Source organism: Phascolarctos cinereus, unplaced genomic scaffold, assembly GCF_003287225.1.
Source record: "Phascolarctos cinereus isolate Bilbo 61053 unplaced genomic scaffold, phaCin_HiC Scaffold_4;HRSCAF=312, whole genome shotgun sequence".
In the NCBI taxonomy this organism is placed as follows: Eukaryota; Metazoa; Chordata; class Mammalia; order Diprotodontia; family Phascolarctidae; genus Phascolarctos; species Phascolarctos cinereus.
The window spans coordinates 593,233,952-593,250,845 of NW_027555847.1; the positions used below are offsets into that span (position 1 = coordinate 593,233,952).

Here is a 16,894-nt window from a genome sequence, read left to right on the forward strand (position 1 = left end):
TTGAGGAAAGAAAATTTAAGAACCATTAAGCTGCCTTAAAGCCATGACTAAAAGGGTTAAGGCAATCTCAAAAAGTCATAAAACTGCCCAGATCTCTTGGAACTAGACAGCAATGTGTAAATAAGAGAATCCACCAGACATATGAACTCTCAGGAACATTATAACCAAAATCCAGAGTTTGTAGGTCAAAGAAAAAATTAAATAGCCAAAAAGAAAAAATTTAAGTACCAAAAAGGACAGTCTGAATTACACACAATTTAATGGAACTTAGAATATGATATCTTAGGAAAGCTATAGTATATGGGCTTTCAACTATGAATAATTTACCTGGCAAAACAGAGAAAAAAATGGACCTTTAATTACATAAAGTAATTAGTAAAAAATGTCAAACTCAAATAGAAATGGATTCCCAAGGGCTGCATATTGACTTAGAAAACTACATTATCTGTGTTATATTATTAAAATTTCATTTTGTTAAACATTTCTCAGGAGTTTATTTTGACACCTCTAATATAGAGGACTTCTAAGTATTCCTGATGAAAAGACCAGATCTGGTTGGGAGAAACTCTGAAGTGTAAACCCAGGAGTATAAAGAATCATGGGTTAACTGCCTACATTCTAATGTGGGAAGATGATACATATATCTGTCCCTCTAAACTCTATCATCATTAGAGGTCATACAGAAAGTCTAATTAGTCAGATGCCCTGGGAATAATTCAATCATGTCTTGATGAGCTTAAAAAGAATGGAAACGGAAGGATATGTTGTAGGGAAAATTAAGAGTAAAGTTAGGAAAAATTACCTCACGTGAATGGGGCATGCAAGAAGTCTACACAATAACTAGTCAAAGAAAGAGCGCGAGCGCGCGCGCGCGCGCACACACACACAACACACACACACACACACTGGGGACAGAAACACACTACTCAACAGAAAGAGAAGGTGAAGCAGTGGGAATGAGAGGGAAGAGTAGATTAAGGGAGGAATTAATCCTATATGAAGAAACTAAGGGTGTACAAAAATATTTACAGCAACTCTTTTTTCAGTGTCAAAATATTCTAAACTGAAGGGTGTCCATTAACTGGAGAATGGTTGAATAAGTCACAGTAAATAAATGTGACAGAATACCATCATGCTGTAAGAAATAATGAAAGGGAGGTTTCTCTGAAACCTAAGATGACTTAATGGACAGATGCAGAGCAAAATGAGCAGAATCAGGAGAACGAAAACAACTCTGATCAGCATAATGATCCACCACGATTCCAGAGAACTCATGATGAAACATGCTATCCACTTCCTTATAGAAAGGTGAAGGATTCAGCACAAAATGAGCATTATTTTTTTCAACATAGCCAATGAGAAAATTTGCTTTGCTTGACTATACATGTTTGTAACAGGTTTTTTTTCCCTTTCATTCTCAACTGGGGCATGAGATAGGTTGGAAGGAAAGAAGGGGGATTTTTGCTAATTGAAAATTTATTAAAAAAAAAAAGCACCACAATTGTACCATGCAGTAAAGTTTCCAAATTCAGTCCCAGAGACTGCTGGCTGAAGACTAGTCTACCTAATGATAAAAAGGCTTATTATTCCTAGCAGCAATCCACGAAACAAAAACATAAAAAGGCCTGCAAAAGCCCTTTCTGTTTCAGCAGTGGTAACAGGGGCAGAATAGTGGTATAGGGATGGAAGGTACTAAGTAATCTTTACTAGTACTGGTTCTATCCAGTTCAAACAAGTTTAAACCTAACTGGTTCAATCCAGTTTACACTACTTCAAATCAGGACTATAACAGGTTCAAACCAGTTCAGTCAGGTTCAAACCTGGGTAAGTACCTAAGTGCCTACATCTCTAAGTACCTATACACCTAAGTATCTAATTAACTAATTATCATTGCATCTAATTATATAAATAATTACCTAAGTGTCCATGTCTTTAAGTACCTATACACCTAAGTATCTAATTAACTAATTACCTATGTACCCAAGTAACTATATAAATAATTACCTAAGTACCTAAATGCCTAATTACCTAGCACCTAATCCCTAATTAGGGCAGATAGGTGGCATAATAGTAGCTAGTAGATAGAGTGCTGGGGCTGAAGGTAGGAAGACTAATCTTCCTAAGTTAAAATTTGATTTCAGACACTTACTAGCTATGTGACCTTGGGCAAGTCACTTAACCCTGTATGCCTTAGCTCCTCATCTGTCAAATGAGTTGGAGAAGAAAATGGTAAAGTACTCGAGTATCTTTGCCAAGAAAATCTCAAACGGGGTCATGAAAAATAATAACGCAAACAATAATAATTGATTACTTAATAAATGCCTAAGTCACAATAACAACAACAATAATGATAATAAATGATTACTTAAGAAATGCCTAAGCCCCTAAACTTAAGTACCTCGGTACCTACACATCTTTCTGACTAATTACCTAAGTACTGAATTAAGGTCAGATCGCCTTCCAATGACCAACAAATATTACTAAAGAAGTGAACCATAAAAACACTGACACTCTCTATATAAGTGGAACAGAAGATGCAAGGAAGTTGAGGGTAAATTAAAAGATGGGTCACAGGTTTTCTTTGTAGACAACAAATAAGGGAATTGTACCTAAAGGTAACCATGAGACACTTAATCAACTCCTGTTCCTCTTGAACATGGTCAAAAAGAGTGCTATGAAGATAACTGTAATGAATGCTCTAACATCTGTTTCAAAGGATAATGAAGAAAAGAAATACTATGAAGGACACAATAATATCACACAAATTAAGTCAGAATCTACAACTTAGTATTAAATCACTTTGATGCAAAGATGGGCATGGGAGTATAGTTAGAAAAAAAAGTTGTAAAATATGGTTTCAAAAACCAAGAGACCAAAGGTTTTAGATTCTTCAGAAGCCTCACACTTTTGTATGACAGAATACATTCTACAAGAAACAGGAAGAAATCACTAGATATAGGTAAGCACCAAACATCACCAAAGAATGGACCTCTAAATCGACAGGAAATAAAAAGTTAACCAATGTCAGAATACTTTTAATATATCATCATCATTATCGCTAGTATTTATTTTATACTTTCAGGTTTACAAAGTGCTTTACATGATTATTTCATACAATCCTTATAATGACCCTATGAGGTAAATGCTACTACTACTTTTTTTACAGATGAAGAAAGGATTCAAATTCAGGTCTCTTCCTGACTTCCAAGTCCAGCACTCTACTGTATCACCTTATATCATCTGTATCACCAGCTATGTATATATAGACTATCAACTTCTTAGACAAAAGGTAAAAATAAACAATAAATTGGAAGGATAAAGAGACGATATAGTGAAATTAGACCAGCTCCACCCTGACTAAATAAAGCTATTATTGCTTAACAGTGGGTAAAGGAAAAGACATTAATCAGACTACCAGGGACGTAGTAAATTCTTAATAAAGACTTGCTGACAAATTACCACCATTTCTCACTGATAAAGCAACTGCCAAAAGAAGGAGGCCAAAATAGTTCAAAAAACGTCTCAGCATCTCTTTACCAAGGGGGGAAATATGGCAACCAAGGGGAACAACGTTTTAGGATGGAAATTTATCTGCAAAACAGTACTGATCCCCCAATATTTAAATAGTCAAGGGATATGAATAGTCAGTTTCCAAAGGAAGTAATGCATACAACAAATTATAACATGAAATAATACTCCAAATCACTAATAAAAGAAACGCAAAGTAGAACAGCTGAGTTTTTACTACATGGTCTTCACAAAGGCAAAGATGACAAAAGATAAAAATAGTAAGTATAAGAAAGGCTATGGAAGTTACACTATGTTGTTGCTGGATTTCTGAACTGGTCCAACTGTTGTGGAAAACAATTTGGAACAATAAATAATAAAGTAACTCCTTGACCAAGTGACACCACTACTAGGCAAAGTCAGACAAGTGAAGAGGTCCCATATGTACAACAACATTTATAGCTGCACCCTTTTGTGGTAGCAAAGAAATGGAAACCAAGTGGCTGTGCAAAAGATTAAAGAATCACTGAACTGTAGCATATGAATATAATGGGATATTAGTGTGCCTTAAGAAATCACAAATATGAAGAATTCAAAGTGACCTGGACAGATCTGGATGAACCGATACAGCACCAACTGTGGAAAACCAAGAAAACAATTTATACAATGACCACAACGTAAAGAAAACACCAGAAGATGTCACAACTCTGATAAATACAAAGACGAATTCTGAATTCAGGAGACTGATGGTGAAATACTTCTACTCTCTTATTAGAGGAGAGATGGTGGATACTCTGGATAGGTGTAAGATGAGGCTCATATGTTGTTTAACAAGGCCAATGTTTCAGTTTCTTTATTTAACTACAACTCTTTGTTATGAGAGATGGTTCTACTGGGGAAGGAGGGAGAGACAGTACTCAGAAATGAGAGCAATGTAAAGTATTGACAAAACATTTTTTTAAAAAACACTATAGAGGATAGTTAAAAGATAATGAGAAGTACTATTTCATAAAACAGTAAGGAGTATAGAAAGGGAAAACAAAATTTACAAAAACCCAACATGAGACTAAATTAAGCCAGATCATTTCAAGACTTTCAGGGATAAAACTAAGAGGACTAATAGATGAAAATTCGAAGAAATGTGTCAGCATTTCTATACGATTTTCACCACTGAGGACAGCAAAACTTCCACATTTGTACCCTAACATCTCAGTGCCCAATATATCACATGAGGAAGTGGAAATGGCACAAAAAAATGAGACAGGAAGAAAAACGGAACCATACCAAGTACACAAAGAAGAAATCTATGCTGAAAGTGAGAATTTTAAAAGCACTGAGTACATTTTTCAGGATATCTGAAAGAGGGGAAGATAGATACCAAATGATTGGGGGCAGAAAATCACCTATGGCAACATAACTGAAAGAGTGATATAGAAGACATCAATAACCATAAATCTATGCCTTTTATAAATCTATACCTTTTCATCCCTATGAAATCTTAATGAGAATGACACACACACACACAGAGATTATCTCTGATGAAAATATGAGAAAGGAAGAGACAGGCTTTCAAAAATAACTGCTATACAGTATGTGACATCTTCATAGTCATACAACTGACTAAAAGGTACAAATAATATCTCCACTGTGTTTTTAACATTCACTGGCAATCTTTTTTTTAAAATAGCATTCAATTCAACAGAATAAAATGCGGACTTTAAAGGCTCTCCTCCAAAGTGTCTCCCATATGTTAAAGTCAAACAAGATTCCTTGAAATATGCAACAAATAAGTATATTTAACAATCCTCTGATTATTAAAAGAGGCATAAAACAGGGAGACATAATGCTCACCAAAGGTGTTTGTCACTGTCATGGAGGATGTCCAGCACAGAGTCCAAATGGAAAGGAATTCCCTATGGATGGTGAGGTCCTCCAGATGCTCCCGTTTGCAGGTGACATTGTGTTGATTACATCAAGCCCGGGAACACTGCTGAGCCTCCTAAATGAGATTCACAATCACTCAAGAGTTCAGCCTAACTATCCACATAGGAAAAAAGCAAGTGGATGGAGGATGTTTATTGTTCAAACTATTATATATAGTTGAATGGAGAGACCACAGAACTGGTCCATAAGTACCTCTATCTTAGATAGACATCACATAAGGACAATGAGCTAGGTCCAAAACTGAAGAGGTAGAAACTCATGGGTTAGACTGCTTTTGGGAAACTGTTTAGTGTTTTTCATAAACTTAAGCTTCTGCCTGAAACAAAAACTTAACTCTTAACACCAATATTTTAGTAGCTATGCTATGTGACTTTGAGCCATGGAATACCCACAGCTTCTGAAGAATCAAAATCTGGGGTCACTCAAACAGTAATGGAGAAATACACTGTGAGATCAGGTAGGCTGCACCATGTTTCCAATAAATAATAATACATAAGAATCCTAGTAAAAGTTCACAGAGATATATGACTGGAAAAGGAGATTGACTGGTTATGTAGTGAAGGGAAGGATAACAACACACCTGTGTGCTGCACTAAGTTTCCTACATAATGTCAAGGGATCAAGAACAAAGTCCCAGCATGTCAGATGGACTTCTCTGGAAGATTTATAGGGCATTAGCAAGAGTCATATATAGCATGGATGGATTGTGATCTGTACCACTGGAGAAGTACCTACAATGATAAGATCACAGATGAATTATAGGACTGAAGTACATAGTTTAAGAAGCCAGGGGAAAGTATAATAAATTTAGAAATATTTCTATCAAACATGGTTAAAACTAAAGTTTTATATAGTAAGGTATAAGCTTTAGTTATGTAGAAAATGAGTTTGTATGGTATGCCTCATTATTTGATGCATATAGCTTAAGTTCTTCAAAGAATTTTCACATATTAATTAGCATACTATGTTCCCTCCCTTGAATCTCATCTATCCCTATGGCTTTGTGACTTCTTTAAAAATCCCAAATCCATGTATTCTCTGCCCTCAGTTTAATCCTAAATCTTTTAACCATCTGCCATCAAGGAAGGTTGTGAGCTGCATCACTGGAGGGAACTCCTCAGTGGATAAGATCTCAGATTCATCTGAGCAGTTTACAACGCAACCTATAAAATTATCCTTCCTCTTACCTTCTCTATTTCTGTGCATGATGCAATTCCCAGGGATGCAGACTTGAAACCTTATGCTCTTTGCTCTCCCTCATCACCCAAATTTTAATTACTTGCCAAATCCTATCAATTAATTATATCTTTACACTCTCTCCTATCAGCCTTTTTCCTCTCAAATCATAGCTCAGGCACTCTCATCTCAATCTTTTGTTTACATTACTATAATGGCATTCTAATTGGCCTCATTATTTCCCATCTCTTCTCTTCAAACCATCTTTCACAAAGCTGCCAAAATAATTTTTCCTAAAAGTACAAGTCTGATCACATTACTTCCCTATTCAAAAACTTTCAGTTATTTCCTCTTGCCTATGGGGAGAAACCCTTGGTCTGTCATGGTAAGCCTTCTATAATATAGTTCCAACCTCACAGTCTTATCTCTAAAAGAGTCAGTGTAGAGCAGAAGATGGAGAAGACTGACTTAGGAAGACATGGGCTCAAGTCATTCTTCTGAGCCATACTGATTGGAATGACTTGTCACTTAAAATCAGTATCCCACGCAACTCCTTTAAGAATATAAACTGCAGAGCAAATAGAGAATATAATCTCATCGGGAGTTACTTACACAAAGTTACCTACCTATGAAATCACAGGTCTAGATAAAAACAATGACAAAAACACAAAAATGTACAAGATACAGTGCCTGTCACCAAGGATACAACATATAGACAAATAAATATAAGGTAATTTGAAGAGAAAGCATTATTTACATGGAAGGGTAGCAAGAAAGACTTTGTACAGGAGGTATGTAAAGAAACTAAGAATTATAAGAAATGAAGATGAAGTATTTAAGTATTAGTTAGGTCTGGAAAGTATAAAGGAGCAGGAAAGCTCCAAGGCCCATGCCTGGGGTCAACCCCCAAGATGGGAAAACACCCCTTCCCTGTCATTTCCATCCACAGGAATTCTCTTCCTTGCAGTCTTAGTTTAGATATCACCTCGGGAAGACTCCTTGATTACCTAAGGCTGAAAGTAATTATTCTCCTTCTCAAATTGTCCTAGGGCACTTTGTCAGGATCTCTATTTTGCTATTACGGTTTATTTACATCACATTTATTTGCATAAATGCTTCATTTCCCCATAAGACTGTAAGATCCATGTGAACAGGGACTTTAAAAGCATGGTGTAATGGAAAGAACATTGGCTTTGGAGTTAGAGAACTTGAATCCAAATCCTGCCTCTGCTACTATATGACCACAGGCAAATTACTTCACTTGACTAGGACCAGTTTCCTTATCTGTAAAATGAAGGGGTAGGAAAAGGTAACCTCTAATGATCCTTCCAGATCTAAATTCTACGTATGAGGTACAGAATTATAAAATACTATGTAAGGTTTAAGGAGGAAGGTCATCATTACCAAAGGGGGATCAAAGAAAGTTTCATGGAGGAAGTGGTATTTCAATTGGCATTTAAAGAATAGACAATTTAGTCAGTCAACTAAGTTTGTACTACATGCCAGTAATGTGCTAAGAAGCACTGGGCTATGTAATCAAGGGGCAGCCAGGCTCAGGGAGTGAAAGACAACTGAAAGACTGAAAAAGGACATTTCAGATGAAAGCCAGTGTGTTATAGAGCAGGCATTTCAAGAACACAGTGGAGAGGATAGGTAGCTTGCAGGTGGGTGGGGTGAAGAAGAGAATCAAGGGGGATGGGAATAAGGGTGTAGTTAGTGGGGGAAGGAGAATGAGGTTTGGACAATAGTAATCAGTGGTTCACAATCATGGGGATGGGGTGAGTATGACAGGGTGCAAGTAGGTTAATAACTGAAGAATGAGCTCAGGTAGGTTATCATTGTCTACAGGAAATCTGTTCTCGAGGGGACTTGTCCCAGAACATCAGGCAGCTGTGTGTGGCTGGAAAAGGGGTGGTGGAGTGGCGTTAGTGATGAAGGACAGTTCCTGGAGACTGATGGAAGGAAAGGCACAGGAAAGGGAGATCTTGTAAAATTGTAGGTGGCCAGAGAGGATACCTTCCTAGAATGTGACAGAAGAGCTTGGGCAATGCAAGGGAAAATTTCAAGAGAATAAAGAAAAAAAAGACATTCCACATATATATCTTCTAAACAAAGACACACAGGGAAAGAACAAAGACATGAAGGAAAAGTACAAGATGTATTTAGAGAATAAAAACTGGTCCAATTTGGTAAAACTACTTAAACAATAGTAATGTAAAATAAGGTTAGAAAAGCAGGGTGAAGGAAGGCTGGAAATGAGGTTGCCAAGGACTCCTACTTGCTATTCCTCATACACGATACTCCATTTCCTGTCTCTGTGCTTTTGAGCTGCCTTCCATATGTGGAATGCTCTCCCCTTCTCACCTCTATGTTCTGGCTTTCTGGCTTCCTTCAAGTCTTTGTTCAAATCCCACCATCTGCAAGAGGCCTTTCTTGATCCTTTCCTCCATTGCTGCTGTTTTCTGTCTCAGATTACCCCTAATACACTGTGTTGTGTGTAGTTGTGTATTACATGTTATCTCCACCATTAGAATGTGAGCACTTTGAGAGCAGGAACTGTGTAATTTGCCTTACTTTGTATCCCTGGAAATTTTACCAGTGCCTGGCAGATAAGTGTTAATAAATAAAATACCTGCTGATTGGCAGACAAGGTAAAGAAATGTGAACTCCACATAAAGAAAAAAGTACAACTAAAAGTGGGCAAGAAAGAAAACAAAGTACTCTAAAAACACCAAAGGAAGGACAGAATATTAAAAGCTAGAGGAGGAGGGGTGGAGGGTCACCATCAAGAAAACATCTACTCATGATACTGACAAAACCTTTGTGCAATTGTGTTTGACAAGGCAAAAAGAATAGTTTCTAAAACTGAATCCTAAGCTACATAAAGACAGTAGGGTATATAGACCACACGTGTACTAAGAGAGAATCCTTGGCAAACACATAAATGGAACAAAAGAGACACAAAATGGCAGAAAGAGATACAGCAGGATGTAATAATGCTTACGTCTTAGAACAAGGCTGAAGGTTGGTCGAGAGTTGAGAGAAGCTTGAGGCAGAGACAAATAAGAAGCTAATGAAATATTCCAGGTAAGAGGTGATGAGGGGCCTGAACTAGGGTAGTACACATATGAGTAGTGAAGAAGAGGTATATCCAAAAGATGTTAGAGTTAAAAATAACAAGACTTGACAACTATTAGATACGTGAAGTGAATGAGAGAAAGGAACTGAGGATAACAATAAAGTTGTGAACCTAAGCAACTGAAATATGACTGTGTTCTTGACAGAAGTTTGAAAGAGGTGTGATTGCGTGGGAGTGGGGGTGGGGGGAGGAAGAAATAATGGGTTTCTGCTTTGGATATAGTAAAGTTGAGATACCAATGTCTATTAAGAATGTCTAACAAGAAGCTTATGATGAAGAATTAGACTTCTGTAGAGACCAGGGCTCAATATCTAGATCTAGGAGCTATCTGCATAGAGATGGTAATTGAACTTGGGAGGTGATAAAGAATTTAAAAGGAAAAAGAGAAAGAGGGACTGAAGACAGAGCTTTGGGGTATACCCATAATGCATGGACAAGATGTGGGTGACGAATGATCAAAGGTCTGACAGATAAAAGAACTAGAAGGGGTGCGTGTGCGTGTGTGTGTGTGTGTGTGTGTGTGTGTGTGTGAGAGAGAGAGAGAGAGAGAGAGAGAGAGAGAGACAGAGAGACAGAGAGAGAGAGAGAGAGAGAAAGAGAGACAGACAGACAAAGAAAACAGCAGGCAGAGAGAGAAGGAAATGTAACAATAATAATAGCACCTAACACTTAAACATCACTATGTGCCAGACACTGTGCTAAGCACTTTACAATTTGATTTGATTTGATCCTCACAACAACCCTAGGAGGTAGGTGCTATTATTACCTCCATTTTACAGTTGAGGAAACTGAGGTAGGTAACATAAAGACTAAGAACAAGCCATTAAATTTGACAATTAAGGGATTACTGGTATTCTAGAGAAAGCTGGGTCAGCTTTCTTCAGCTTAGAAGAAAGGAGTAATCAGTGGCACTGAACATAAATGGCTTTTTAAGGAGTTTGACTCAGAAGGAGAGAACAAGGATGTTACCTAGAAGGTATTGTTAAATCTAGGAAGTTTTTTTTTTAAGGCTAGAAAAGACTTCAATATGCATATAGGCAGTAGGAAGGAGGGAGGGGAGGGAGGGAAGGGAATAAGAATTTAATTTAGTACCTTTATGTGCCAGGCACTGTGCTAAGCACTTTATTATTTTGTTTTGTTTTAAAAATATCTCATTCGTGCCTCACAACATTCCTGTGAGGTAGGTGCTATTATTATCCCCATTTTAGAGTTGAGGAAACTGAGGCAAACAGAGATTAAGAGACTTGCGCAAAGTCACAACAGTTAGTAGTGCCTGACACCAGATTTGAATTTAGATATTTCCTGACTCCAGACCCAGGGCTTTAACCACTGTGTGAAATGACAACCAGCTGTATGAAATGAAAAAAGGGGAAGTTTTAGAGAAACCTGAGAAGACTTGCATAATTGATGCAGAGTGAAGTGAGAAGAACCAGGAGAACAATTTATAGAACAGCAACATTTTAAAGACACATTTAACTTTGAAAAACTTAAGAACTCTGACAAATCACAATACCCAAAGACGTATACTACTCACTTCCTGATAGAGAAATGGACTCAAGATGCAGAGAAAAATCAAACACTGGACATAATCAACGTGGGAATTTGTTTTGCTTGACATATTTGTTATATAGAGATTTAATTTTTCTTTTTATGGGAAGGGGGTTGGGAGGGAGAGAAAATAAATGCTTGTTAACTGGGGCAAAAAACAAGGAAGAAAAATAAGTCAATGAAACACTATTCTTTCCTTCAGCTAATATCATTTATTAGAGGAACCATTTTTATCACACCAATACATGCATATACACACACACAAGCTTAGCATAAATTTAGCACACACAATATAAAAAATACCAATGCACATGAGGTTCAAAAAACCAATTAGAACATAAAAAGAACTTAATTATAAACCTGGGTTTTCTCCAAAATGCTGCTGGATATCTATGTATTGTAACAACTTATGTATAATTTTACTTCTTCCAGTCAGGACGTTTATCCTGAATTGCAGTGGAATTGGAACATAATTGTAGTTTCAAACAGTTTGAGGCTTTGATAGCTTTTAAAACGGTTATGTTCAACTGAGTATGACAGCCAGATTCTGAATTTAAATCATAAATAGTATCACAGTTTCAAGTAGCAGCCAATTTGTTTTTTACATTCAATAACATCTCAATTTACAGTTTGGCCAAAAATTATCACATATAGATGAAAGTAGAGAATACTTTTACTTATATCATAATCATGGGGTTTTTGAAGTCTTCAATACATTAGCTAGCAACCCTTCCCCTTCTGGCCCTGAGGCTGAGCAAGGTGCTAGTCCTGCTGGCATGTCTATGCCAGATGCAGGTGCAATGGAAGGGGGGAGAAAGGGTTTAAAAAAAAAGTATCATGACAGACAAAAGGACACAAATACACTCATTTACATGGCAGCCCAGAATTGCTTTGAGTGCCACAGGCTTCTGCCCAAAGATATAGAGATAGAGTTAGAGATAAAGATAAAGATAGAGATATTGATATATATCTGCCTTATCCCCCAAAACACCTTTCCAGTTAAATTACAAGAAGCAACCATTCAATAATCCTTCCTCTATTCATATCCTCTTTTTTAAGAGGTGAAGGAGATATAAGGTAAAGCAACATGGTAACAGTAGAAAAAAAATAGCATAAAAAGAGAACTCAGCTGGTTACTCTGGCTCTAACACCTATTAGCAGTTATATCATTTATCAAGATACGGTCAAAATGGACGACACATGACCTAGACATAGAGATATCATAAGTAAATTAGAAGAACATGGAATATATCACCTATCAGATCTATGACTAGAAGAATTTATGAACAAATAAGAGATAGAGAACACTCTGGGATGCAAAATGGAAAATTTTGATTACATTAAATCAAAAAGATTTGTACAAATAAAACCAATATAGCCAAGATTAGAAGGAAAGCAGAAAAGTGTGGGGGGAAATGTACAGTTTCTTGGATAAAGGCCTCATGTCTCAAATATATAGAGAACTGAGTCAAATTTACAAGAATATGTCATTCCCCAATTGATAAGTGGTCAAAAGATATAAAGGCAGTTTTTAGAAGAAATCAAAGCTATCTAATCATATGGAAAAATGCTCTAAATCATTACTAATTGGAATTAAAACAACTCATCACAGTCAGATTGGCTAAAATGATAGAAGAGGAAAATGACAAATGTAGGAGGTGATGTGGAAAAATTGGGACACTTAATATACTGTTGGTGGAAACCGTGAAATGATCCACTCAATTTGGAGAGCAACCTGCAATTACGCCCAAAGAATTATAAAATCGTGTATGCCTTTGACCTAGCAATACCACTATTAGGTCTGTTTCCCAAGGTGATCAGGGAAAAGGGAAAAGAACCTATATGTTCTAAAATATTTATAGCAGTTCTCTTTGTGGTAGCAAAGAAGTGGATATTGAGGGGATCCCCATCAACTCAGGAATGGCTGAATAAGTTGTGGTATGTGATTGTGAAGGAATATTGCTGTGCTACAGGAAATGACAAACAGCTTGATTTTAGAAAAAGTATGGAGAGACTTGAATGAAATAATGAAGAATGAAATGAGCAGAACCAAGAGAACATTGTATACAATAACAGCAATACTGTTCAAAGAGTAACTGTGAATGACTAAGTTATTCTGAGCAATACAACATTCAAATCAATTACAAAGGACTTTACAAAGGAAGATGTTTTCCATCTCCAGAGAAAGAACTGATATACGAAGTATATACGTATGGTTTCACATATATATCTGTGTCAAATGTTAGCCTTCTCTAATTCAGGGTTGGGAGGGAGGGCGAGACAGAGCTCAAAATTCAAAATGCAACCAAAATTAAAAAACAAAAACAAAACAACACTGTTAGTGGGGTGTGATCCTGGGCAAGTCACATCCACTAAGATTCAATTTTATTAAATGTAAACTTTTTACATTTAAGGGAAAATATATTATCTAATTTTAGAGTTTTTGTGAGAAAAGTGCTTGATGATAAACCTCAAAAACCTCAAACTGCTATACAAAATGTTAAGTAGAATATGGAGAAGGTACTGCCTTCACATACGTAGTTTAATTTTTTTCTAGGATAATGGTGTCCCCTCTCCCTCCTGGCCCTGTACATTATATAACCCTGCCCCCCTCCTTTTTTTTTTAAAGGAGCAGCTATTTATTTTTTTCTCTGAATCTTTTAAAATACCATCAAAATAGGTTTTAAAACAAAAATTCAGTTTCTTCATAGATACGATAATCCTGTGTCAGGATAGTCAAATTGATGCACCCTATGTAGACAATTAGAAACAGAGTATCAACTATAGCCTGAAGCAAATATATACATATGTAACTATAGTGCAGGTTAACGTATCAGGGCTCAATTTGGCAGTCATTAACAATGAGACAGTTCAAGATGAAATGTAAACTCCACCATCTAGCAATTAAACACTGAACTAAGTCCCTAAAATAGCAAAAGAGTTATACCTGAGGTCCAAAATTTAGCCTCATACCAAAAGACAAAAAACAAAAGTTTACTTCTGTGGTAATCTCCTCATCTTAATTCCTCCATAATTTACAATTTAAAAAGAGGATTTACAATTCCTTGAGGCAGCTAGATGGCAAGGGTAGATACAGCATTAGTCCCCAGTTGGAGCTCAACACTACAAAATGCAAAATTAATCATTTTGATTATATTAAACTAAAAAGGTTCTGCACAAACAAAATCAATGCAATAATGAGTAGAAAGACAGCAGAAAACTGTAAAACAATTTTTACAACAAGCATAAAGGCCTCATTTCTCAAATGTGCATAGAACTGAATCAAATTTATAATACAACTCATTTTCCAACTGATAAATGATTCAAGGACATGAACAAGCAGTTTGCAAATGAAGAAACCAAAGCTATCTAGAATCATATGAAAAAATGCTCTAAATCACCACTGATTACATAAATGCAAATTAAAACAATTCTAAGGTATCACCTCACACCTATCAGATTGACTAATATGACAAAAAAGGAAAATGACAAATGCTGAGAAAGATGTGGGAAAATTGAGACACTGATGCATTGCTGGCAGAGTTGTGAACTGATCTAACCATTTTGGAGAGCAATTTGGAACTATGCCCAAAGAGCTATAAAACTGTGCATACCCTTTGATCTAATAATAATACTGCCAGGTCTGTATCCCAAAGAGATCATAAAAAAGGGGAAAAGACCTACATGTACAAAAATATTTATAGCAGTTCTTTTTGTGGTGGCAAAGGACTGGAAATTGAGGGGATGCCCCTCAATTGGGGAACGGCTGAACAAGCTGTTGTATATGAATGTAATAGAATACTACTGTGCTGTAAGAAATGATGAGCAGGTGTATTTCAGAAAAACCTGGACTTACATGAACTGATGCTGAGTGAAGTGAACAAAACCACGAAAACATTGTACATGGTAACAATAACACTGTGCAATGATCAACTATGACTGACTTAGATCTTCTCAGCAATACAATGATCCAAGATAATTCCAAAGAAGTCATGATTAAAAATGCTATCCACATCCAGAGAAAGAACTGATGGAGTCTGAATATAGATTGAAGCATACTATTTTCACTTCGGTTTTTTCATTTTGTTCTATTTTTTCTTTCATAACATGGCTAATGTGGAAGTACATTTTACATGATTGCACAGATATAACCTATATCAGATTTCCTGCCATTTTCAGGAAAGGGGGAGGGAGAAGAATTTGGAACTCAACATTTTTCAAAAAATGAGTGTTGAAAATTTGTCTTTTCATGTAATTGGAAAAAATAAAATACTATTAAATTTTAAAAATTGAAGCTCACTTTTTAAAAATATTAAAATATTCCCATTCTAAACAATTCTATATCTATAAGACAATGTGATATTTCATATCAAAATTAATTGGCAGAATTGGATCTTTAAGCTTTCAAAACATAAGAAATCATGGTATTTATTATATAGCATTTTAAGGTTTACAGAAGCATATTACATATATATGCTACCTCATTTGATTCTCCTAACACCACCACAAGGTAGGTATGAGGTATTATTATCCCCATTTTACAGATGAGGAAACTGAGGTGTAAGGAGATTGTGACTTGCTAATAGTTACACAGCCAGTTAAATGCCTGAGGTAATACATGAATCCAAGATTTTCCTGAGGCCAGGTGTAGCACTTTTATCTACTAAAACAGGACCAATTTATCCAGTGTATCTTGTTTGTGCATAGGTGTTTGCATGTTGTCTCCTCCATTAGACTATGAGGTCCCCGACAGCAGGTACTTTCTTCTGCATTTCTTTGCATCTCCAATGCTTAGTACAACATCTGGCATATGATAAATGCTAGTTGACTGACTGGTAACTGACTAGACATAAGAGATGAGAAGAAAGAAAAGTGAAAGATAACCTTAAGGTTATAAACATGTAGTATCTTAAACCTAGTAGGTTGAATTTAACATGGGAAACTGGATAATGATGATGGTGGTGGTGACGATGATAGTAGAATTTATACAGCAACTTTAAAGTCTGTAAAGTGCTTTTCAAGTATCATCTCAATTTATCCTCAAAACAACTCTGGGAGTAGGTGCTATTATTATCCCCATTTTACAAAAGAGCGAACTAAGGCAGATAGAGGCTAAGTGACGTGCCCTGGATCACACAGTTAGTAAGTGTCTAAAGCTGGCTCTGAAGTCAAATCATCTTCCCGATTCCAGGTCAAGCTAACTGTACCACCTAACCATCAGTGTTATCTTGGGAAGAAAAAGTATAAATAGTCAGGAGGAATAGGTTTTAGGGAAAAGTTCAAACATGTTAAGCATGAAAACGCTTATGGAAATGAAGATAGATATAGGCAAATGGAGATTCAGGTATGGAAATTATAAGAGAAGTCAATGCTGGAGGTACAGATTTGGAAATCACACACAAAGGCATTTCTAGGGCATAACTAGAGGAGAATAAAGCATAATAAAATTTAAAAAATAGGGAGGATCCAGGTTATAAAGCGCTTTAAAAGTCAAACAGCATTTCAGTAACTTTCCCAGACTCAAACAACCTGTTACATGCCTGGAACTCAGTCCAAAGTCCAAGTTCTAATGCCCTTGGA

The 16,894-nt window shown here is 36.3% G+C and overlaps 1 protein-coding gene across 5 annotated transcripts in view; it reads right to left on the bottom strand.

Annotated features, from left to right (window-relative positions):
- Positions 1-16,894, bottom strand: part of RNF19A (ring finger protein 19A, RBR E3 ubiquitin protein ligase) — a 74,844-nt gene that overhangs the window by 40,685 nt on the left and 17,265 nt on the right. The window contains exon 3 of one of the 5 annotated variants that reach the window (XM_078153682.1): positions 5,359-5,506. The exons of the other annotated variants lie outside the window; for them this stretch is intronic. The gene's annotated coding sequence lies outside the window, so the exon portion shown is untranslated. The remainder of the gene's footprint in view (positions 1-5,358; positions 5,507-16,894) is intronic. 5 annotated transcript variants of the gene reach the window in all.